The sequence below is a fragment of the Canis lupus genome, chromosome 36 (assembly GCF_011100685.1).
Source record: "Canis lupus familiaris isolate Mischka breed German Shepherd chromosome 36, alternate assembly UU_Cfam_GSD_1.0, whole genome shotgun sequence".
Classification (NCBI taxonomy): domain Eukaryota; kingdom Metazoa; phylum Chordata; class Mammalia; order Carnivora; family Canidae; genus Canis; species Canis lupus.
Window position 1 is genome coordinate 12,660,092 of NC_049257.1, and position 25,201 is coordinate 12,685,292.

At 35.3% G+C, this 25,201-nt stretch overlaps 1 protein-coding gene across 1 annotated transcript in view; it reads left to right on the top strand.

Moving 5' to 3' along the window:
* Positions 1–25,201, top strand: part of B3GALT1 (beta-1,3-galactosyltransferase 1) — a 503,874-nt gene that overhangs the window by 92,579 nt on the left and 386,094 nt on the right. The gene's annotated exons all lie outside the window — the stretch shown is intronic.

Below are 25,201 nucleotides of genomic sequence, written 5' to 3' on the forward strand. Positions count from 1 at the left end.
CAGTGTTATGAAAAATAAACTTCAATATACATTTTAAATGCTAACCACTCAAGCAAGGAATACTCACTAAGGATATTCATGAGAGAAATGTTCACTAAGCTTATAGGTCTGACTAAACTAACTGGTCAGAATATTGTTTCCTCAATCATTTATTTAACTTATCTCTCCTCCTACTTGTTCAGGCATATCTTAGGCATATAGAGAGTCAAACCAATGGTTGTGGCTACAAAACAAGAAAACTGAGTTTTCATCTACAACAGCCTGTGTCCTATAATAGGTGTTGCATTTCCATACTGGAGCTCTGTCTTCAGGGATTTTTATTCTGAAGCCAGTATAGCTAATGTCAAGGTGACATCTGCCAACACAGACCTTCATATACTAAGATTTACTGACTGTTATCAATCAATAGGGTCATAGCTCCCAGAAGTTTGAGCAACTCTAGATGTGGCAAACTGCATTCTGTACAGCCATCACAGGTCAGTCTTTTCATTTAACTGAGATGAGCTGAATAACAATTGTGCAGATGGTTTCAGTAGGTGCATTACAGAACCCAGTAAGCCACAGTGCTCTGAAATTCTAGAAACACGTGGGCCAGCAGGAACGGACATTCTAATAATTGAGTTAAAAGCCCCTCATCAGTAATTATCTTTAGGACAAGTATCTGGTGTTTCTTAGAATGTATTAATTGCCTTCTGTTTCTTAGAAGTCAGAATAGTTGTTAATTTATAACATAAGTATAAATGAATTGTATAAAACAAACTTTAGGTTTTTTTTTCTTCTTCTCTAAGTTATAAAGGAAGCAAAGTGAGACTAATGTAATGATACTTAAAGTACGTATTTCTAGCATCAAGGCCAAATGGGTTCATATTCATTCCTTTTTCCTCTCTTCATTCTATTTTCTTTTACTTTCAATTGTTTAAAATTGTGATGTAATTATTTCATATTTTAACATTCATTGTTTTGCTTTCAGTTTTTCCTGAGATTTTTTTATTGCCTTTGTTTTTGCTAGTTCATAGAAGCAGTGTAGTCTTTTATTCTACAAATTTTTTCAATTATACTATATATTCTCTTTCCTCCCATAATCCTTGATCTTCTGTTCTACAATGAATTATTTGTTTTCTATGCATACTTCACAGTTGTCATTATGAGACTTCTTTTAGCTGTTATTACTTAGAAACACTTGTCTCTGGGATTTTATACCTTAGACTATCTTGTTTAGACCTCATTTTTCTAGAATATATGTTCAATTTAGCTTCTCAGAAGAGAAGTGAAAAGTAAAGAAATAAGTTTGATAATTGCATGTCAGAAAGTATCTCTGTGGTTTATCCTTGATTAATGACTCTATTGGACATAAGATTATCTATCTAAAATCATTTTCCCTTAAAATTGAACACGTCAGTCTAATATTATTTAACATTTATTTGTGCTCATCAGAAGTCAGATACCAAAATGATTTTTATTCTGTTAGAGGAGATCTAATTTTTAGTCTTTGTAAGTTTTGGATTTTTCTCTTTCTCCTTGGAGTTGTGAAATTTCATAAATATGTATTAGAACAGGACTTGCCTCATCTTTTGTGCTTACAAGTAGGTAAGCTATTTCAACTTACTTTCTGTAGTGCTGTGTTATTTTTGGAGGTTCTACCCCTCTGTTTCTTTTGTCATTTTCTTTAAATCTTTTTAGTGAGATGTCTCAGCTCCTGTATGAAGTCTTTATTTCTAGATTTTGTTCATGTATACTGTCTCCTTTTACATTTCGATATAAATTTTACCATTATGTTTTATCCATCAGCAACATATCTATTCACTTTTAATTTGACTTTTCAACTGAATCTCTATTAGGGTTTTAAAATGGGATCAGGGAAAGCATCCTATAGGTTCCTGTACCTTGACTAGACCCTGGAGATACACCATTTTCAGAAATTTGTTATAAACTCATTCACTAAAGATCTCTCTTTCAATTCTATTTTCTTCACTGTTGGTAGATTTATACTCTTTATGCAACTTCACTGTCAATTCAGTGGGATTTGGAAAGGCCTGGAGGGAAGTTTGTGTAGTAATTTGGCCATCTTGAACTGAACAGGATGCACATTTTCAATAGCTTAATTGGATGAGGATCCTACTAGAAAATCTGGCTTTGTGTAGGAAATTTATCCCAAAAGATTGCCATCACAGTCAGGAAACAGAAAGTGCAACCTAAACTTCCATAGACCTGAATTAAATAGGAAATTCTCATACTCAATCCAATAGCTAGGACTTCTAGCAGACTTGCCAGTGACTAATATAGAGTGAGAATTTTATTTTGCTTCAGTCTATTTTTTTTAGAGTTTTTTTCCCCCATGCATACATATGTAATCAGTTTGAGTAGGCAAGTCTCATAGGATATAGTTAGAAATTACCATTATTTTTGTCTTCCACTGTCCCCTTAAATCAGCTTGATGAGGGACAATATGTTCCCATCACTGGAAAAACCCAGGCCAAACCAAGAGTCACTTTAAATTACTAAGTCTTGATTAAATAATCAAAATTACTTGGTACAGATAGTATAAAGAATTTTAAACTTTAAAATTAGTCTCCTGGGACGCCTGGGTGGCTCAGTTGTTGAGTGTCTGCCTTAGGCTCAGGGTGTGATCCTGGGTCCTGGGATCGAGTCCCACATCAGGCTCCCTGTGAGGAGCCTGCTTCTCCCCCTGCCTGTGTCTCTGCCTCTCTCTGTGTGTCTCTAATGAATAAATAAGTAAAATCCTTTAAAAAATAAAATAAAATTAGTCTCCCATTTTTTCCTTGTTCCTCTTTCCTCATCAGGATAACCTGTTTTTAGCCCAACTGGAGTTAGGAAAAAGCAAGGGAAGGATGACGTATTCTCTGATTTAGCAGATGTGTAAAATTGACTCTCTCATGGTGACTTTTGTGAACTGCAACTGCCTTGAGAGAGCCTTGCCCTTCCTTTGCTAGACTTCTCCTGAACTACCGCTTCAATCCAAGATCTTACCGTTGGGGTCCTCCTGACTTGGCAGTCTGCCTTCATTAGCAGGATTCTTTCAACAATGACCCTCTCACTATCCACTGCACCCAGAACTGCAGGGTATGCAAGTCAAACTCTCTGAGTGATTCCTTGGAATTCTCTGTTGCTTTTGCTTGAGGTTAGAGGATAACAGCTCTTTGGCCCTTCTGCCTCAGAAGATGGACTACTTGCCCAGTTCTCTTTAAATAAATACTCTCAATTTCAGCAGTCTTGATGATCACACTCAGAATTCTCTTTGCCAGCAGGCATCGCCTGTGACCTTTACACCTTAACCAAAACTGAGAAGGGAAAAAGTTATATTTTAATGATGTGTTTTCCATGGGTTAATACTTCTTGGGATGTAGTATTGAGGACGAATTTGAATGACTTTTGGAAAACTCTGTGAAGGAAGATTATTTGGGCTTGAATTTTGTACCTGGAGTAGAATCTCATTAAAACCAATGAACTAGGGCAGCCTGGTGGCTCAGTGGTTTAGCGCCGCCTTCAGCCCAGGGCATGATCCTGGAGACCCGGGATCGAGTCCCATGTTGGGCTCCCTACATGGAGCCTGCTTCTCCCTCTGCCTGTGTCTCTGCCTCTCTCTCTCTCTGTGTCTCTCATGAATAAGTAAATAAAATCTTCAAAAAAAAAAAAAAAAAAAAGCAGTGAACTAAATGGAAATGAACGAGTTGTTGCAATAAATGGCTTGAGAAAGCCACTAATTTGGAAGCAAAAAGTTCTGAGTGGAAGTTAAGAATGAACTGGCTTTTAAGAAATTCTGACAGCATAAATTTGAGTAAGAATTAGGAGTTAAAGAATAAAAATACACACAAGCAATTTCATTAGGGGAACTAAATGGAAGGAATTGTTAAAATGCCTACTAATTAATTTTATCATTAATATGGTAAAATAATTTTAATTTCTAGAAAAAGTACTAAAGAACCATGCTTGTATTTGATATTTATGAATAGAAAATTACCAACTTAAAAATTTAGAAGTATAACAAAAAATATTTGTCTCGATTATCTTATGTGACTATATGTCCTACTTTTTAAAAAATGCCAAAAGAAGCAGCAAATCAGATGGAACCTGGAAATATGCATTTAAGGAAGGTGATTCATGAGCATAATAATTTCTGAAAAACTACTATTTGATAAATACATAATTGAACCACTATTCTGGCCTCAATTCTGACAAATGGGTTGCAAATTAATAGGTAAACACCCACTAAGGCTTGCTATGAACTAGAATGTTTCTTAGTGACTTGTATATTTTAATTAAATGAATCTTTACAAAAAAACCTATTGGCAGATATTAATATCATTTTCATTGTACATATGAAGAAATAAGAAATCAAGTTTAACTTCTCACAACTAATAAGCAGCGGAACCTGAATTAAAAATGAGGCCATCTGGTTCTTAGCCATTATGCCACTGGATGTGACAGACCCATTTGAAAAGTGGAAGTTGTCATGATATTAAAGCTGGCCAACACATCGGGGTCATAAAGTCAGATTTCTGAAGATCCAAATACGGGGTAGTGCAGGTAATGAAAGAAGACATCCAAGGCAGAACAAAGGAAATAGACGTTTATTGAATAGGCTGCAAGGGAGCATCCAGCAGGACAGTAAAGGAGAGACTGTCTGCCAGTGTTAACAGAATTTTTGTCCCCTTAGTGCCTGCAGTTCTTGGTAACGCCACTTGGAAGAATGAAGATGTAGACCAGACGAAGAGTGGTGGGCAGCAAAGCCAATTGAGCAGTAGTATAAAGTTCCCAGGAAAGGAGGGGGACCTAAGAGGGTTGCCCTTGGAGCTTCTAAGTGTAGGGGTTTTTATGAACTCTTTTGTTGGAACTATCTTCAGCAATCAGGGTATGCTGAGTCATGCCAATCAGGGCTTTGGTCACATGTCTGTCTACCTATTATTAGGTTAATGTCCACATGCTGTTGGTCTTTTTTGCTGACATCTGGGGGTTTATGTTCTAACTATTCCTTGCCGGTGATGGGGACAAATGCTTTGTGGTTAATTGTATTATTTTAGGACATTTTGCAGAAGTCCTTTCTGCAAAGGCTGCAAAGCAGAATGTTAGTGTGCTCCTGTCTAAGCTGCAAAACAGGATGTTAGTGGTGTTCTATTTTAGCTGACCTGACTCCATATTTTCTTTTTGGGGACCCTGGCTCTGATACCTAGCTGTCCAACAAACTCCTAACACCTGGGGGTAGTGGCAGAGGGCTGCTGTTAATGAGGGAAGTGAAGAGGTATGAGAACACATGGAATTTTCCTTTTTTGGTAAAAATGTACCTGGTTATAAAGTAGACCATTGGTCAAGTAGGCCTAGGGATATTTTGAGGTGAATTGCCTAAAGGGCCTGTTCACATTCAACCTGTTGGTTCCTGTGGGACTGTTTACCTTACCCAGGTCTCTGTTCAAACCTGTTGCCTAAAAGTGGCCTCTACACCAAAGTTAGCCACATTTCCATAGCATGAGATTTTGGAAGATACTTTGAAGGTATTAGGAATTTCAGTTAAAATGAAAAATATTCTAACAAGCACAATATGGAATAATGGAACGACTTCCTACCCCTTCATTACATTTGACTCTAAATAAGCATGCATGATGTGGCTAAATAGAGTATGTTAAAAAAATAAAATAGAAAGGACTCAGTGATTTGCACAACTATGGCTTTGGTTGATCAGTAGGAGGCCAGAGAGTGATGTGATCAATCTTATGATGTGGCCAACATAATTTCATGATGGCCAGCTAGAAGAGTAGCTAGAACCAGCATGTAGAAACCCTGCTTAACCTGTTATAGAATGGCCTGACTGGAATATCACACACTATTGTAGACAAACTGAACATACTCATACGGGAGACAAGTCTATGCAAAAAGAACCTGAAACCAGGTTGATGAGGAATGGTTGACTATTACCTTGAGAAGAGGAGAATATAACATGAAGATATAATTTATTTTATAAATATATAAATGTTAAGGTTTGTTCATAAAAAGTGACTAGATTTTTTCCCCCCTTGGTCTTAAGAGGCAAGCAAGGACAGATGAATATAAATGAAAGGTTTTAGAGCAATATAAGAAAGTATTTTGTCACAGAGTTGACAAAAATAAAATAGACTACTTTGAGATTAGTGATTATTCAAGTATCAAACTAGAGAAAATTTCAGTTAATTAATAGGTTGTTCTGTTTTATTGTTTTGTTTCTTCACTGTAATACAACTGGTTTGCCTAGTATTTTTTGGCTGATATGCCCAACTTGACTAATTATTTTGAAATTGTGAAGATGCATCACAGTCAGTATGTTCACTATAATATAAGTCTTCTTTTCATAGTGAAAATTGATGCTAGATGGCACAGTCATTCTTCACTCAGTGTAGTTTGCTTAAAGACATCTCCATTAACAAGAATGTCTTACCTTAGCATAGATTTCAAATGCTTTGGTGATTTGCACTATGCTTAAATAAAGCACATTCTGGCATGAAAATGAATGAATGCCTCCTGGCACTCTGTTCATGTATTCCTCAGAGTTTATGATAATTAGGATGCTTGTTTAATTGCTGTCCTTTTATTTCCACTGGGTTGTGGCAGCTAAAGAGCAGCTTTCAAACCATGTGTGTTACATATACAGGTAATTTACAAACTCATTTTTGCTGTTATGAGCAAAGGGGAAAAAACCCCGAATGTCAATATGTCAGTGTTTTAATCATTTTGTGCCCACTATTCCTAAAGACACATTTGTGCTCCTTACACAGGAAAGATGACCCTTTGTGTGACTGCATTTCATGACTGGCCATTTTAGCCATGATATGTAAGCATCATATTACTACAATAGTTTTTATGGAATAAGAACTCTAGACATTTCTTATGGGTGCAGTTTACAAATGCAGTTATTTGAATATCTAAAAGTATAAAGTAGCTTTATACTAACGTAGTATTGGGAGCAAATATTTTATTCTATAACAGCGTTATTAAATAATTACTATCACTTAAAATGACGATTCATAATCCTATATATCCAATTTATTACATTAGGAATGTTTAAAGAATATTGAATTTCTGAGGATTGTTAATTTTAACTATTACAGTGCAATAATTATTTTTCAAATACTATTCTTATTATAGTAATAATTTTTTAATTATAATGAGTCTAGTTTCCTGGGGTGTTATTATTAAGTCAAAATGGGTCAAAAGTGGGAAGTATTATTCCTTATAAGGACATTATTTGCAGGTTCATGTTAAATGCAAGATGAGATCAAAATAAAGAGAACCTGTCTTCGTTACATTATCTAAGGATTTTTTTTTCGCATGTATGTATATTTGAAGCTATAGTATTACTTAATCATTAGATTCCCCATGCCTTCTCTTTTTATGTGAAAAGTAAGATATTAAATATATTGTGTGGTTTGATTCAGTCTTATTTATTTTGAATCTTATTTTGCTTTTGGCTGTAATTTAAATTGAACTTCCCCATAATGATCATGAAATAAACAAATATGACTATTATCCAGGGAAGCTCAAGACAGCAGTGGTGAATTATACACTTTAAAGACTCGAGTAGTGGAGTCATATTAAAAAACTATGATTGAGGGATCCCTGGGTGGCGCAGCGGTTTGGCGCCTGCCTTTGGCCCAGGGCGCGATCCTGGAGACCCGGGATCGAATCCCACATCAGGCTCCCGGGGCATGGAGCCTGCTTCTCCCTCTGCCTGTGTCTCTGCCTCTCTCTCTCTGTGACTATCATAAATAAATAAAAATTAAAAAAAAAAAAAACTATGATTGAATAAATGAAGAATGTAAACAGGTATGGATGAGTAAGTAGAAAGAAAGGAAAAGAGTAGAAAGAAATATTGCAAAATAAAGCAGCTGTTGTGTAACATGGTTTTTATTTGGGGAAATACTCCTATTTTGTTAAGTTTTAACATAATTGAAATTATTTTAAAGAGTCAGTGGGGGATTCCTGGGTGGCTCAGCGGTTTAGCGCATGCCTTTGGCCCAGGGTGTGATTCTGGAGACCCGGGATCGAGTCCCACATCAGGCAACCTGCATGGAGCCTGCTTCTCCCTCTGCCTGTGTCTCTTGTGTGTGTGTGTGTCTCTCAGTGTCTGTCAAGAATAAATGGATAAAATCTTTAAATACAATAAAATAAAATAAAATAAAATGGGTACTCAGTGCAATTTCTTGCCTTTAAATGAACAAAATGGCATAAAGATATTATAGGAGAGAAAACAGTTAGAATTGGAAGGAAAGATCTATAGGGAGGGACCTGGATCAAAATCCACATTATGGCTAAGAAGAATGATGTCCCAAAACTGATTTGCTTCCATTTTGACCACTTTGGTAGATGAAAGATCACCTGATTTCTAGTCCTGTACACTTTATTGTTTAAAGAACATTGAATTCTATGAGAACATTTCTAAGTTTAAGCTATTTTTTTAAAGTTATTTTACAGTGGTGGTACTATGCAGTACCTTCAATACTGAAGGGAATGTTTAAAGTTATGACCTAATTTCAGAAAAGGTTGATTTTTAAAAAAGAAGTATATTGACTATATTTTTTAAAAATCAAGTTAGAGGGGCAGTCCCAGTGGCGCAGCGGTTCAGCGCCACCTTCGGCCCAGGGTCTGATCCTGGAGTCCTGGGATCGAGTCCCACATTGGGCTCCCTGCATGGAGCATGCTTCTCCCTCTGCCTGTGTCTCTGCCTCTCTCTCTCTCTCTCTCTCTCTGTCTCACATGAATAAATAAATAAAATCTTAAAAAAAATCCAGATTGTAGAAATAATGTGAAAGGCAAAATAGTAAGGTTTTCTAAAAAATTCATAAGGGGATCTTTTCATGAAATGGTGTTAGCAGAGATTAATTAAATAGCACACACAAATAGCACTGACCATGTAGAAAAAAAATGAAGAAAAATAAAGAAGAGTTAACAAAGTCACATTTTAACTACAAATTTCTGTTCATCAAATAGTATCAATTACTGGAAAAACCCATCCATAGAATTGGAGGACATATTCACAATACTTTTATCTAGCAAAAACCTTGAATCCAGAATATATAAAGAATTTCTACAAATCAATAATCAAAACATAGACAATTAAATATAGAAATGAGCAAAAGTCTTGAATGAGCACTTTGTAAGAGGATATCCAAATGATCAATAGAAATATGAAAACACTTAATTTCATTATAGAAATAAAAATTGAGGGTAGCCCGGGTGGCTCAGCAGTTTAGCGCCACCTTGGGTCCAGGGCCTGATCCTGGAGACCCGGGATCGAGTCCCACGTCAGGCTCCCTGCACGGAGCCTGCTTCTCCCTCTGCCTGTGTCTGTGCCTTCTCTCTCTCTCTCTCTCTCTCTCTCTCTCTCTCATGAATAAATAAAATCTTTAAAAAAAAAAAGAAATAAAAATTGAACTTGTAACAAAATACCATACTCACCAAATGACTACTATAAAAGAGAAAAATCATATCAAGTTGGCAAGGATGCAAAACAATTAATAATCTCATACATTGGAAATGAGAATGTAAATCAATACAATGATTTTGGAAAACTGTTTAGTGTTATTTACTGAAGTTTAATATATGTATACCTTATAACCTAATTTAATATATGTGTTCCCATAACCTTTAATATACGTATACCTATAACCTATATAGAACCAAAAGAGATGTGTACATTTCCTCACTAGAAGACATGTACAGATTTATTTTGTGGAAGCTCTAGAACTGGAAATATCTTTAGAATTCAAATGTCCATAAATATATTGCAATATATTTGAATACCTTAAAAATATGAAAAGAAAATAAAAGAGAAAATAAGAAAGCTACTAACTGGATGAAACTCACAGCATAATGATGAACAAATGACATCCTACAAAAAAGAGTACATATTATATGATTTCACTATTAGAAATCAGGTTATCCTTTAAAGAGGGATAGCATCTAGAAGAGTATAAAAAAAGGAGCTTTTTGGATTTTGGTAATACTGTTTATACTGATTTGTTCGTTCTGTGAACATTGATTGAGTGTACAATTAAGTTTTCTGCACTTTTCTGTATGTAGGTGGTGCCACAATGAAACTTACAGATAGAGTGGAGTTAAAGACAGAGCCAGAGAGAGGGAGGAAGGGAGGAATAGAAGGAAGGAAGGATAGAAGTGGGAAAATAAATGAGAATGAGGGGATCCCTGGGTGGCTCAGCAGTTTGGCGCCTGCCTTTGGCCCAGAGCGCGATCCTGAAGACCCGGGATCAAGTCCCACGTCGGGCTCCCGGCGTGGAGCCTGCTTCTCCCTCCTCCTGTGTCTCTGCCTCTCTCTCTCTCTCTGTCTATGATAAATAAATAAATAAATCTTTAAAAAAAATAAATGAGAATGAGAAAAAATTATACAATATAATCAGCATTATGTTGATGCTTTGAAATTTACTGAGGCATTCTTTTGACGTAATAAATGTCAAATTTTGTAAGTTTTTACGTGTGCTTAAACAGATTATGTATTCTTATTTGAGAGACAGTCTCAATATATATGTCTGATATATATGTCAGTATATATGTCAATATATGTCTGATGGCTCAAGCTTAGCAATGATTTTTTTTGTTGCTGTTGAGGTTTTTTGCATAACTGCATTTTTTTGGTATAATCTACATTTTCTGAGGAGTATGACAAAATAGTCTAGATTTTTTATTTATCTTCCTCTTATTTTGTCAGTTAATCCTTTATATATATTGAAGATTTGTTGTTGGATACGTATTTGTTGTTGGATATGATGAATATATCTTGTCCATTTATTGCTCATTTTATAAAGTATATAACATCTTTCTTTGTACTCTTTATTTTATTATTATTATTTTTGCCTTAAGTTCTGTGCTTCCAAGTGTTAGTATTACTGGAGGTTTCTTTGGGCTCATATTTACCTGATATATCTTTGTCCATACTATTAATTTCATAGTTTCTATGCCCTTTTGTTTCATGTTCTGTGCTTGTATTGTAGTTTTATTAGGATTTAGCCCTGCTTTCTTATCCATATTTTTAATTTTATGTATCATTTTGTTTCATTTTGATTCACTTTTGCTTTCTTAGAATAGCTCAAGTTGTTGGAATTTTTTTTTTTTTTTGGTTTAAGAATTATGCATTCTAACTTTATTATTGTAGATGCCATAAATTTAAGAACTATGTTCAGTTTATTTACCCCTATTATTGTATTTAACATATCAATATCTTCTAATAAGATAAGCACTTTAATAGTTGAGGGAAAGTATTATTGTTTGGTGATTTAATCTTGATGTATGTGCATGTTGGATCAAGATGTGAGGTGTATTTCTTATTGTAGCTGATGATCAAAAATGTTAATATCCACAAATCTATTCTCTAGTCCTTTTTAAAAATGGCAGACATATTTCTTTTAGGTCTTCAGTTTACTTCTCTGCTCTAGTGCATTACCAAGATCATTTTTATTCAGGTATTTATTGCAGCACACTTCCAGCAGGAAGTGGTTCTGAGAATGATTGAACAGCATTCAGGTATAAAACTTATAACAGGAATGTCTCAACAATCAATCTTTTGTATTTCTTTAACCAGCCTCTATTCCAAGCACAGTAAGTTATTTTAATCTTTGGAAATGGTTTCAAAAGAAACAAAGAAATGAAGAAAAAAATTATTAAATATTAAAATGGTTTTACTTTTTATGTTTCTTTTAATAAAAACAAATCTATATGAATATTCTTTTTTAGAAAGATTTTTTTTATTTATTCATGAGAGACACACACAGAGAGAGGCAGAGACATAGGTAGAGGGAGAAGCAGGCTCCCTGCAGGAAGCCCGATGTTGGAGTCGACCTGGGGACTCTGGGATCATGCCCTGAGCCAAAGGCAGACCCTCAACTGCTGAGCCACCCAGGCATCCCTATATGGATAATCTGATAGAGTAGGAAAGAAACAGCCAACCTCCTCCTTTCTAATCGAAGTTCTGGTTAATGGAAGTCATTCAGGTTAGGGAATAGTTTCGATGAAAGAAGAATGAGAATAACTTACTACTGATTCCTAAGCATTGTACTTAACATTGGTTTCTCATTTTGCAACACCATCTTAAAATTTTATCTTTATTTACCTAATAGGTTATTGCATTTCATAGAACTCATTGACTTTAGGAATTGGTTAACACTACTTAAAATTGGAATAAGTAAAGTTTTTATTGATAGATAATAAAGTTGTTATTCATTCTGTTTTTATTGTATATTGTCAATATCTATTTTGCTCAGTCAGTATTCCTGTTGTACATGTCTTAAAATATTTTTATTAACACGAATTTTTTAAAATTGGCTCTACAAATTAATTTCATAATATCTCATGCTATAGATTAAATATAAAACTTATTAATAAATAAGGAAACTAAAGAAAAAGGGAGAGATTCACATTTTCAGTGAAAAACCTTTTCAAATAGGTAACATAGACAATAAAGACAATTTCTTTTTGCTCAATCTTGGGTCAATATTTGTACTACCAATTTTCATGAAAACCTTGAATGCCACTCATTTCTTCTTACTAATTCTTAAGAGAGCACAGTCAATAAAATGAATAGTAAGTTTGAATCAAGAAGACTTGAGCTTAGAACTTGACCCTGTAATTCTGGCCAAACAACGTAACTAACCACTCGAAGATGCAAAAATATCTCTTTGCTAATTAGCTCTAATTTATAAGGTGCAAGTAACCAATTAGGTAAAAATGTATACTTTATGGAAGTCATTTCTGTTCACTGTATGTTACATTTCTTCTAAAGTGACACATAATTAACCATGTGTCCTCTTCTTGGTTCAGTACTTTTTATAAGATCCGCAGTAAATTAAAGATGCCAAATCTTCAATTTCAATGCAGAAAAGTAAAGTGGGCTTTTTCCACAAAAACCATTTATATGAACTTTGAAATCTTAAAAAGATAAGTTAATGTTAAAGATTCATTACATTTGAAATAAACACATACTCTTATGAACTTAGGGTAATGGCCCCTGTAATCACTGTTAAAAACCACTAATCAACAACCCCTTTTAATTCCACTAATAAGTAGACAGTGTCATGGGTTCATTCAAATATACTTTCATTTTTATCAGGCTCTCACAAATATTGTGTAACAATCTTAGCAGCCACAGGAGTTAGGAATATGAGGTATATGCACACTCCAAACTTCTGTTTTAATTTTTTAACAGACATTTGCAAATATAAATTTGGTACTTTTCAAATGAGGAGAAAATCCATGTTCACTTAGTGTTTATTACATGTCTTAAATGCATTATCTCATTTAATTTTATAATGAACTCGGTGAGATAGATGTATTTTATCCCCTCTTTCATAGATTAGAAACTACTTATGAGAGTTATGTCACTTGGATAAATTTACATAGTCAATTGCCAAGTCAAGATTTGTGTTCTTTTAAGAATTAGTTTAAAAACTATGTAGTATTATAAGAGTTTTCCTAGAGTATCACTAGGATTCAGTGGTCCACCATTGAGAGGTGACCTCAGGAATAGTGGTTGGTCCATAAGTGAATAGTTTCAGGATTTTATTTAACTCATGAGGCCCAATAAATCACAAAGTATCGTGGTTGTTGAAAGTATTAATTACTTAAACAAATGCTAACATTTTCTGTTAAAGTTGACAGTTTTCTGGGACACCTGGGTGGCTCAGTGGTTGAGCGTCTACCTTTGGTTCAGGGCCTGGAGTCTGGGATCGAGTCTCGTATCAGTGGGGAGCCTGCTTCTCCCTCTGCCTATGTCTCTGCCTCTCTCTCTATCTCTCTTTCATGAATAAATAAATAAAATTTAAAAAAAAAATAGCCTTCCTATTATGGTGGTGACTTGCATGCTATAGTAAACATTGTGCAGATCTTGTTCCAGAAATTGTACAATATGAATTTCATGGCACAATTAGTTCAATGTATTTCAACAGTAAACTGACACATTTATGATGTTAAGCACCATTTTTTTGTGTGTGTTGAAAAAGTTCTATTGTGTTCGGCAATTTAAGAGTTTCTTTGATCTTGAAAATGACAGATTTGGACATAGTTTAATATTCACTTAGAGTTTGCATGTGATTTATTTCCATTTTGAACCTCCATCACGTGGTCACTTTATGCTGCTTTGATTGAAAGCAATTTTAGAAATCACTTATATTTATTTCCATTGTGCCACTGACTCCCATAGTGGAACACAGCTCTCAGTCCCCATGCTTCTTAAGCACTTCCAGAAAACTCAGATCTCCAGGTGTCTGTGAATTAAGTTTCTGACTACTCCTACTTTCTTTCACTTTCTCTTCTTGGGTGTGGGTTAAAAAACAATGACTTACCTTGGGAAAATGGCTTGTTGCAAAGCCTAATGTTATCCTCAATACGTTGAGGGGAGCAAAGGTAGGGGTGTGAGACATGAGTATGGGAAAAGGATGAAATAGGAAAACTAATGTTTTTTTTCTGTGGTGTTGAAAGGAACTTACCAGAGGAGAAGCCAATTGCCTCAGTGCCATAGAAAATTTTCCATTATCTTCCACTACCTTAAATGGTATTTCAGGGCTTCCATAGACCCCAATGACAATATAGGCGATTATGGATTAGAGTTTGTATTTTGTAGTGATTCCCCAACCTTCCTCATAAACAGAACTGTTATTTTTCCAAAGATTATAGCTGAAATATTTTTCAGATTTCTTTCTTTCTTTTTTCTTCTGTCTTTTCTACCCATCTGAGTGAACAGATGCAGGATGCTTGGCTGAGGGGTGAAGTTGTTGTGGTAGCTCTTATTCCATTGGAGAGTACTGTGTTTGCTTTTTGATAAGTAGCATAGATTCCACCTAACTCCTGGGTGCTATGTTTGCCTTTGTTAGTATTTCACTATGGGAATAAGATGGTTCTGTGTGTTAAACAATTTTCTTACTTTTCCAGAAAAAAATTAGGAAAGAGACTCTGTACCCTCTGGTTTAGGGATACAACAATGAAATGGAAAAAAATAAAAAAACACAACAACTTGACTCTAGCTCAGAAAAATATATCTAAAAGAAAAAGAGATTCATAGTCTTATCAAATGCTGGACTTATCATAAATAAGCCCCAGACTTAACCTTTAGGGAGCAACTGTGCCTTCAGATATGATCACACCAAAAGACCATTGCAAACTTATTTAAAGCACAGGTCACCTTAACTGAGTAAATGAAGTGTTAGTGCTTAATCACTGCCAGTAAAATATAACAATCTTTAAATCTAGTTTCTCCCTCCCCCAAATGGTTGCCATTATACTTACAAACAAACAGTTATTAATGCCTTCTATTTCTAGCATCATGCTAGGTACTATGAAAAATATAGAACATGTTTGAGACATGTCTTTTGTCCATAGGCACCGTTTGTGGAAGAGAGATGATACTAGAAGACATTAAATTGCCAAATCAGGTAGTAGCAACAAGTACCGTAAGATTCTGGAAAGTGTAAAAGACTGATACAAAATAAAACAGCTGGGATAGTCTTTAGGGAGAAGCTGGGACAGAATGCTTTTATTCATATAATCATTCATATTCAAGGAATGAAGAATTTTAAATCATACATGAGTTACAGTGCTTTAATGCACCAAGGTGTATCTGATAGTCTCTTCAACTCTGAAAATATACATTGTATTTCTATTTTCTATTTTCTGTGGCTGTTGACTTTATTCACCATCCTTAGTCTGAAACAGTCCTGTGGACCTGATTGTGTCAAAGGCAATGAGTCTGATAATAATGTTATTTCCCAGCAGATTCCAATAATACTACATGATATGAAGTTACCACAGTGTGCTTAAAACCACTATTATAATCAGAATAGTTTGTGTCAAGAAGCAAAACATATTTTTTCCTTTAGAATTTGTTCTGAGGATTTAAAAGACTATTAAATATCGGCTTCATGGGTTGTCTCTTATAGGATTAGTCCCAGAAAATTGATATCTGTTTTCCCTCTATCCCTTAGAGCATAACTCCAAAGTGAAGTTCTAGAACAAATGAAGGTTTTTGTAGTAGTATGAAAGGCTGTTGGAGTTTTAGAAATGATTCGGAATTCACATATGACTTCTATGCATTGGCATCAGTATTACTTCTGTGCCACCCATTGTTTCAAATGACAGAATTAGTACCCAGAAAAATCCTAGAGAATGCTCATGGCATACCCACTGAAGTTCAATGTCAATGATATTCTACTTAAGTGGGTGAACAATGGATAGAAACTGGATGTTTCAGCAAACTAACAAATGGTAACTATGCAGAAATACTGTAAATTTTCTAGATTAACCAAAAGTAACATGGTGGTTCCTAGTAAATCTCAGAAGTATCTAGCTAAATATAAAGTACAGTTATCAGAAGTGGTATGGTTTTATTTGCATAAAGACATTGTACGTTGTGAGAAACAAGGACAGATCCATAAAGCAGAAAATTTCATTGCACACAGGGATTAATTCCAGAAGAGTAGTGAGCACTACATGACTTAAATATGTCCTTTATATCCTTAGTGTGTTTTGAAATAGATATAAACTAACTGATGCCTAGCATGGCCATCTTGATCCATCTTTTCCTTGATGATTGGCCTTGGAAACCCTATGAACCATTTTATCCTTTTTATAGAAGCATTCATTCTCAGATCATATGTAGTCATTGCTCTAAAGCTTCTTCTTTGAAGAATTAAGGATACACACTATGTTAAGTCCTACCTTCCAAAATTACTTTATTGAATAAAGTAGAGAAGGGCATAGACGTAGTTGTGGTAGCAAATAGGAAGGGACATCATTTTGTATTGCAATATTATTGCAAGTAAGTGGCTTTTTCTAATATCACCAAATAGATATATTTAAGTTTTAATTTTGGCTATGTGAAATGATGAAATAACAGAGCCATTCAGTATTTACTGAGTAGAAAAATATGCATTGTAAGCGGGATGTCATTCTGGATATTGCTATACAAGGCAAAAAAAGTAGAAATCAAAATTTTAGTCATTTGGCTCTATACTATCTATCTGACATGGTAGATCCTAACTATAAATGTATGTGGCTATTTAAATTTAAAGTTAACTTTTTAACTTAATTTAATTTAATTAGAAATTCAAATCTCTAATTGCCATTAGCCATATTGCATATGCTCTATAGTCAAAGATAGATATTGGCTACCATATTGCACAGGGCAGAATTTTCCATCATCACAAAAAGTTTTATTGAACAGGCCATTTATTCTAGAGCTAAATGGTTTTTATAGATGTGAAAAGGCTAGAGAACACAAAACAATAAAGCAAATGCAAACAGGAGACAAATATTACTATTTAAAAGAAAAGACAAACTACAAATAAAGAGGTTAGTTTTTCAAGCATTCATATATTTAAAAGAGTGTTCAAATATTATTCTTCCTGTCTCAGCACATCGGAAGAATTCACAAAACTTTTAAAAATGAGTCTAAATACCCCCACCCCTAATGAAGTTCCTATAGTTTACATGCAGTTATTTAAGTGACCAAAAGATAGTTTGATAAGAGTTGCCACATCAACCTCTGCTATGGACTGAATTGTGTTCCTCCAAAACTCAGACATTGAAGCCCTAACATCAGTGTGATGGTTTGAGAGATGGAACCTCTGGACAGTAATTAGATTATAAAGGTGGAGCCCTCATGATGGGATTAGTGACCCAAGAGACACAAGGAGTATGCTCTCTTTCTCTTTCTTCTTTTCTTTTAAGATTTATTTATTCATTCATTCATTCATTCATTCATGATAGAGAGAGAGAGAGAGAGAGGGATTGAGAGAGAGAGAGAGGCAGAGACACAGGAGGAGGAAGAAGCAGGCTCTATGCCAGGAGCCCGATGTGGGACTCTATCCTGGGACTCCAGGATCACGCCCTGGGCAAAGGCAGGCGCTAAACCGCTAAGCCACCCAGGGATTCCCCTCTTTCTTCTTTTCTATCTCTGTCCTCCTGCCCCCCACTCCCCACTTCATGACCTCATGTGAGGACACAGCAAGGGGACAGCCCATCTGCAAGCCAGTTAGAAGGCCCTTACTAAGAACCAAATCTGGGGGTGCCTGGCTGGCTCAGTTATAGACCATGTGACTCTTGATCTTATGGTCTTTATAGTTCAAGGCCCACATTGGGTGTGGATCCTACTCTAAAAAGAAAGAAAGAGAGAGAGTGAGAGAGAGGAGGGGAGAGGAGGAGAGGGAGAGGGAGAGGGAGAGGGAGATGGAGAGCTTGTTGTTTAAGCTACTTGATGTGTAGTACTTTGTTAATGGCAGGTAGAGCCAACCAAGAACAACCTCCATTTGGCTTACATGTTGATAAAGTGTGATAAGTAGAATTTCAACAGAGACAAGCTAGATAGGATATTGTAGCATTTCCCATCTTCAGTGAAGAGGAAAAGGGGTCTTCCTCCTTCACTTTATGCCAAATCAGGGAAAATTACAGAGAGACCTTGGGCATGCTTCACTTAAGTCTCATGGACATCGGAGGCTGAGTTTATGGGTGTCTGATTCATGTCTATAAAAAGTGTAAAAGGTCAGTGGCTGGAGGTGGACAGGACAGCTCAGCTTTGAGAGCAGAGCCAAGAACACCATTCTGGGAATGCCCTCTCCTTCCAGAGCTTGGGCAGGACAAAGGTGCATTTTTCACATGAGCCTGATATGGACTCCACAGAAGGGACCCAGGCTTAAGACATCTTGAAGTAGACTCCATCCAAGAGTCATGAGGTTGATCACCTTTGAGGATGAGATGATTTACTTGGAACTAATGTGAGGGAGATAAACTACTGCAAAACGGGACTGAGGAAAGACACAGGATTATTATCCAGAAGAGACTTGCCCATGTCAGAGAATTGCAGCCAGAAGACCTCTAACAATAGGAATCTGCACATCCCTCAGAAACATCCCAGAAGGGGAAAACAACAAACAAACCAGGATTTGTACATCAAAATCCATAGGGCCCCAATATTAGGTTATACGTAGACCAGTCAAGTGAGATCTCTATTCTTTTTTGTTTCTCCTTTGTCTCCCCACTCCAACCTGATGAACCAAGAGGCAGCACTGTGAATGGGAGAAAAGCCTAGAAGAGCCAGATGTGAAGATTTGAAAGAAATTGGCTGTAGCCCCTGTTCATCTGGGGGTGTTGATTCCAGGCTTCAGCTGGGAGAAAGAAAAATTTTCAACTGAATGATTACATTAAACTGGATTAATCCTTGAAATACCAGAAAACAACTTTAAAAAGAAGAAGAAAGGAAGAAAAATGTTATAGTGATTGTCTGAAGGGGACTTAGTGAAAAAGATTCTATTTGCTTTCTGTTCACAACTCTGCAGGACCACTTTATGCAATAAATCTGATACATATAACAAAAGTATTTCTTCCCAGTGCAATTAAAATTTTGAAATCCTTGAAAAAAGCCTATTAAAAGTCCACATTTTATATTGTCGAGCACAAGTTGAGAACTTCTATTCAGATTAACAAACTGGATATTTCTGTTCAGGGTTTGTCATCATCATTCTTTGCAGTAATTAGCACCAGTCCAAAAAGGTGTTAGAAGTAACCTGGGAATCAACATCTTACTAGGAGTTAATCATTAATTCTTAGAACTTACGTTTCCACATTTGCAGACTGGTGATGATAACTTCTAGAATGATATCCCTCTTCCTTTTAAACAGGGAAGTATCATTTACTTATTTTGCTATTCTGAGTGCCAAGAACAGCGCCTGGCACAAAAAGATACTCAATAAAGATTGAATGAATGCCTTTCCTGCCTAGCTCACAAGAATACTGTGAAGATAAGATGAGGTGGGAGACTTGAGACACTTTAAGCACTACACCAAAGTCAAAGGCATATACAAAGTGTCATTATGCAGGATGGGAGTGATTTGAGATGTCCAGATGCCACATTCCCAGGCACATTTGGCATCCCTAATCATTCAACCTCAATTTATTAAGTGTGTAATATGTCTTTGGTTTTGACGTGTCTAGTCCAGTCTGTCTTGCGTCCTACACTTGCCATGTAAATGTAAGGGTCATAAAAGGAGCCAAAGAGGTAAAGAAAAATAACTTTGGAACAAAAAAAAATGCTTCCTTAAGAATAAAATATAAGAGAATTTGGGATAACCCTCATGCTAAAAAACGAGGAAAGGTGCCAGAAGACCTGGTTTTTACAGGCATCTAAAAATGATGGTGACAATAATGTAATTCTAGATCAGTGGACTGGCGGACTAGCATAAAATACAAGGAAGCGCAGATGCCAGAGCTTCATTGATCACTGAAATGCCACCTGCTAAAATGCCAGAAGGAAGACATAATTAAAATTATGTAACCCAAGAAAGAGCCTTTTTTTTTAAACTTGAAACTTTCAGAAGTGTTCTCTACGCGTGTGTGTAGTGATTTCCAAAATGATAAAGCAAAAATAGTTAGCAAGCCATATTTAGATTGAGGCAAGTCTGTAAGTCCTAGGGCTCTCTCATCCCTTGCTCATTTTTCTGTAGCTGACAATGAAAATACACACTTTTGTAACAGCCATTCCCTTTTATAGCCATGGGGGTTGTTATGAAGGATTGTAGACTTACAGCAATAATAGACGACTTACATATACTACACCTGATTTCCAGCAGCAGACAGACAATGAAATTTGAAAGTATCCTGTTTAGATTCTGTGCCTTGGGGTGAGCATAGGAGAAGGAAGAGGATTCTTTTCCCATCATTTTGAAATCAACATTGCATTTTAACCAAATGCACACACATATGCCTGCACTTCTTTCCCCAGCTGCTCCTTCTGGTTAATTTGTTTACTTCTACAAGCTACATCTTGCCAGTGGTTTTATCAGCCTCTCCTGCTACTTATAAATCTACCCTATTACTTAATATGCTATAGTAAATAATTTGTATTTGTGACTGTAAACAGTACTGGCAACCGCTCTGGATGATAAGCATTTGACAAAGTCAGCAGTCTTCATTTGTCCATGGCAGAGAGAACCCTGCTGTTTGTGTCCTGTATCGAGTGCAAATCCAAAACTGTGAGCTTTACACATTCTGTTGGCAGTTGCCATTTGCATGTTAAACTATATGTGAAGGCTACAACTGCTTTGATGGTTAATTTGTATGTGATCCATACTTTTTTCATATTTTTTGAAGTAATATCGTGACAAGATGCATAAAATGATCAAGAGATTCTGCATAGGTTTAAGTACCCACCAAAGAATATTTAAAAATGAATCCCACCAAAGGAAAGAGAAGCACACCTATTTAAAAGAAACATTTATCTCCAAATCATATGACTTTTATTTTTTTTATTTTTTATCCATATGACTTTTAAAGGATTAAGAATAATATACAGTAATATACTTGAGAAGAATCACTTTTTCATACGTCCACAGATGACCTATAATTCTCCAATTGCATGCTGTGTGGACCACTGCCAGACTTGGGTCACCAAAATTAACTCCTCTGGCAAATTAGGGTGGAAATAAGAGAATTGCTATGCTGCATTCTTTTACGTGCTATCCAAGGCCAGATTTTCTCAGCTTCTTCTTCCTTTTCGTTCTGCATTAATGCACATTTGTACATTTGTATCTGAGTACCAAACGTATAATGATTCAGTGACTTTGTACATGATTTAAATGCACTAATTTTGTAATTACGAGCATAGTAGATGCATGTGCAAAAACAGAGGCACTCAGAAAAGTGTGTCCATTAAATTTAAATGAAATAAGAGTTCCTATTTAAGAACTGAACTGATTAGATATTATTCTGACATGAAGCATGATATACCATTTGTTGCTGCTTTGAGGCACCTTTTCTTTATTCTATCAGTAATTTGTCAAGTTAAGACATGTAACCTATAACCTCCAAAGCAACAATATAGGAATAATTTCTTGTGACATGAAAGAAAAGTAGTCCTCAAATAAAATGCACATATCAAACCAAGAGAATAAAAGTGAAGCAACTGGAAGTGCTATTGACTATGCTCTCTAATCATAACCAGGATGATACATACAATAAGTCCTTTACCTCTGCAGTAGGATCTTTCCTGAAATATAATGTTCATAGTTTGTTGACCCACTGAGTGTTGATGGAAATTGGAATCCTGAAGGGCACTCTGGATTTATCATTATTTCAGTTTAGAATGGACAAAGTGTCTCTTGTATTTATCTTCATGTTCCCAGTGCCTAGCACACTAAGACATAGAAAATCTTGAAAATTGTTGAACGAATGATGGGTGGATGAGTGAATGAGTATAATAAAGTAACTTGATGAATTTACACAATTATATGTTGACAAAACCATCAGGGATGCTCACGCACTGCTGATAATTATGTAAATTGGCCAAAGCCACTTCACAAGATGGGGTAGCATTATCTAGTTAAGTTGAAGATACGCGTATCCTGTGACCCTGTATTCCACTCTTAGAGATATTTATATATCTCCTAGAGAAATGCATGGTTATATGCTATGTAATAAATATGTATTATGTTCATAGTATTATTCTTTAATATATCCTCAAAATGGATTCAACCTAAATGTCCTTTACTAGCGGAATGGATAAAAAAAAATGTAGTATAGTCATATGATAGAATACTATGCAACAATTAAAATTAAAAATCTGCCATGGTGCAAATTTCTAACCATTATGTTGAATAAAACTGAAAATCAAGGGGTGCCTGGATGGCTCAGTTGGTTATATGTCTGACTCCTGATTTCAGCTCAAGTCATTATTTCAGGGTCCTGCGATTGAGCCCCACAGTGGGCTCTGCACTGAGCACAAAGTCTGCTTAAGATTCTGTCTCTCTGCTCCCACTTCTATTTCTCTCAAAAAATTTTTTAAATTAAAAATCCTGAAAACCACAAAGAAACACAAAATACAATTCCATTTGTACAAAACTCAAAGGTAGGCAAAACTAAACTATGTTGAGATAAAGTAAGTAGGAGTAACATGACTAAGGTAAGGAAATCAGTGTTATAAAGTCAGGATAGTGGTTACCTAGATAGGAAAGAAAGAGCAGTGATTAGAAAAATCTGCATGGGCTGGGGAGGGCATCTGAATGTAATGATGTTGTTTCTTGACCTGATTGATTGTTATACCCCACTTCATAAATATTGATTAAACTCTCTGTGAAGGTTTTATGTACTCTTCTCTAAATATATTTCACAATAAAAAGGTAAAAGAGGTAGAAAGTTCAGTCCAGCTTATATTTACCATTAAAACAGTTGGACAACATACAGATCATGAACTCCTTGTGCAAGGAGCAGTTGGCAAAAAATATAATTTCCACTCACCTTTATTTTGATATAACTGACATACAACAATGTATAAGTTTAAGGTATACAACATAATGATTTGCTATATGGGTATGTTGCAAAATGTTTACCACATTAAATTTAGCTGAGGCACTCCTCACCTCACATAGTTACCATTTTTGCGTGTGATGAGAACTTTTAAGATCTTATCTCTTAGCAACTTCCAAATAAACAATATGGTATTGCTAACTACAATATATCACTAATAGCAGATCCCTAGTAATTTTCCCCTGATAACCAATTCTATACTTCTCAAGTCATCGTGATCACCTTTAATTTTGGAATCATAAAATATTAATGTCAACAGTCAAGTAGTCCAACCCTTTATGTCACTATCCAGATAAAGCCATTGAGATCAAAGGGACGTGGCTAAGTTTAGGTAAATCTCAGAAGTGCCAGCCTTGTTTCTCTCTAATACTGCAACAAGTTATCCTTAAATTTCTCTCCAGTCAATAAAGTTAAGGGAAAAATGCTCATTCCTCTATTCTGGTCTGATTTCACGTTTCTTCTCTTTCAGGCCATTGATTATTCATGTCATAATACTTCTCTTTTTTCCAATTTTCTCCCGTCTGTATTCAGCTGCAGTAGTGTGAAAAAGATGGTGCCATGGCTTAATAGTATTAACTGACCCTAGTATGAGCTAAATTCTGTGCAAAATAAATCATTAGTGTTTTTATGCAAAGAAGGTTCAGGTAGAGGTTTGGATGAAAGATGGAGATTGATGCAGAAGTTCTTGAAAGCCCATTAGACTAAGAACATAGGGTTGGAATTAATTGAGATTAGATTCTACAAATCTGCTTTCTTAACTAATTCTTAAAATTGAAAATTATATCAAAAAAATTTTTAAGAGGTTACAGATTGACCTTAACCTGAAGAATTTAGCTTTTTCTTTTTTAGTGTGAATTTTTACTTTCTTTTGAATCTCAAAGAATATATGACATTATAAATGTTAACATTTATAAAAGGCACATACCATGGAAACTATAAACAAAAATGCCACTTTCCACTGCAATAGCTCCTCTAGAGTTTCTATAAATAAATAAAAGAGTTTAGGCTTAAAAATTTAAGCACGTTGGAAGTCTTTATAAAGTCTTCACACAACATTAATTAATCTTTATCTAAAGAAAACTAAATTTTAAAAAGGCACTGTAAACTGCCTGAGAGTATTTATTCCAACAGTTTTTTTTTTTTGTTTGTTTGTTTTTTTTACAAACTAAAAATCATTAGGATATTTTGGAAGTATTGTATAAGACAGTAGATATTAATTTTCTTTAAAGAGAATTATGGGCACCAGTAAGTGGGCAGTACCATAGTAATTAAATTTTCCAATCTCTCATCCCTACAAGAGCACAAGGACCAAAGACAGCCTATCCTGATAGAACCAGTGGGAAAAGCAGATTCTATCTGTAAACCTGCATTCAGGGAATTACTTCCCGCTTAATAGAAGTGGTTCAGATTTCAGACATAGCATCCCAGAATTATGCTGGAAGTAGAGCTGGAAAGGCACTAAAAAGGGCTATAATGCGTTTGCAAAATATGTTTGTTCTACCCATATAGGTGAACAATATTTTCTTGATGATGTTAATGGTAAAATGCACATTAACTGAGAACATCAAGTGATCATTATTATTTAGTTCCTCATGTGCTGTTAACCAGTTTTTAAAGTTAACAAAAAGAAAAGAAAAGAAAAAAAAAAGAAAAGAAAAGAAAAGAAATAAAGGGAAGTAAGGACTGGAGATCATGTTTCAAATTCAGAGTACAGAACTGAAAATACATAATTAATAATAGTAACAACTATTTACCAAGGACTTAGACTAATAAAGTACTTCACATTAAACTATTGGTTATCCCTCACAACTGCATTAAGATGTGTAATGAATGTACCTTGCAGGAAAGAGAAATTTGATAGAAC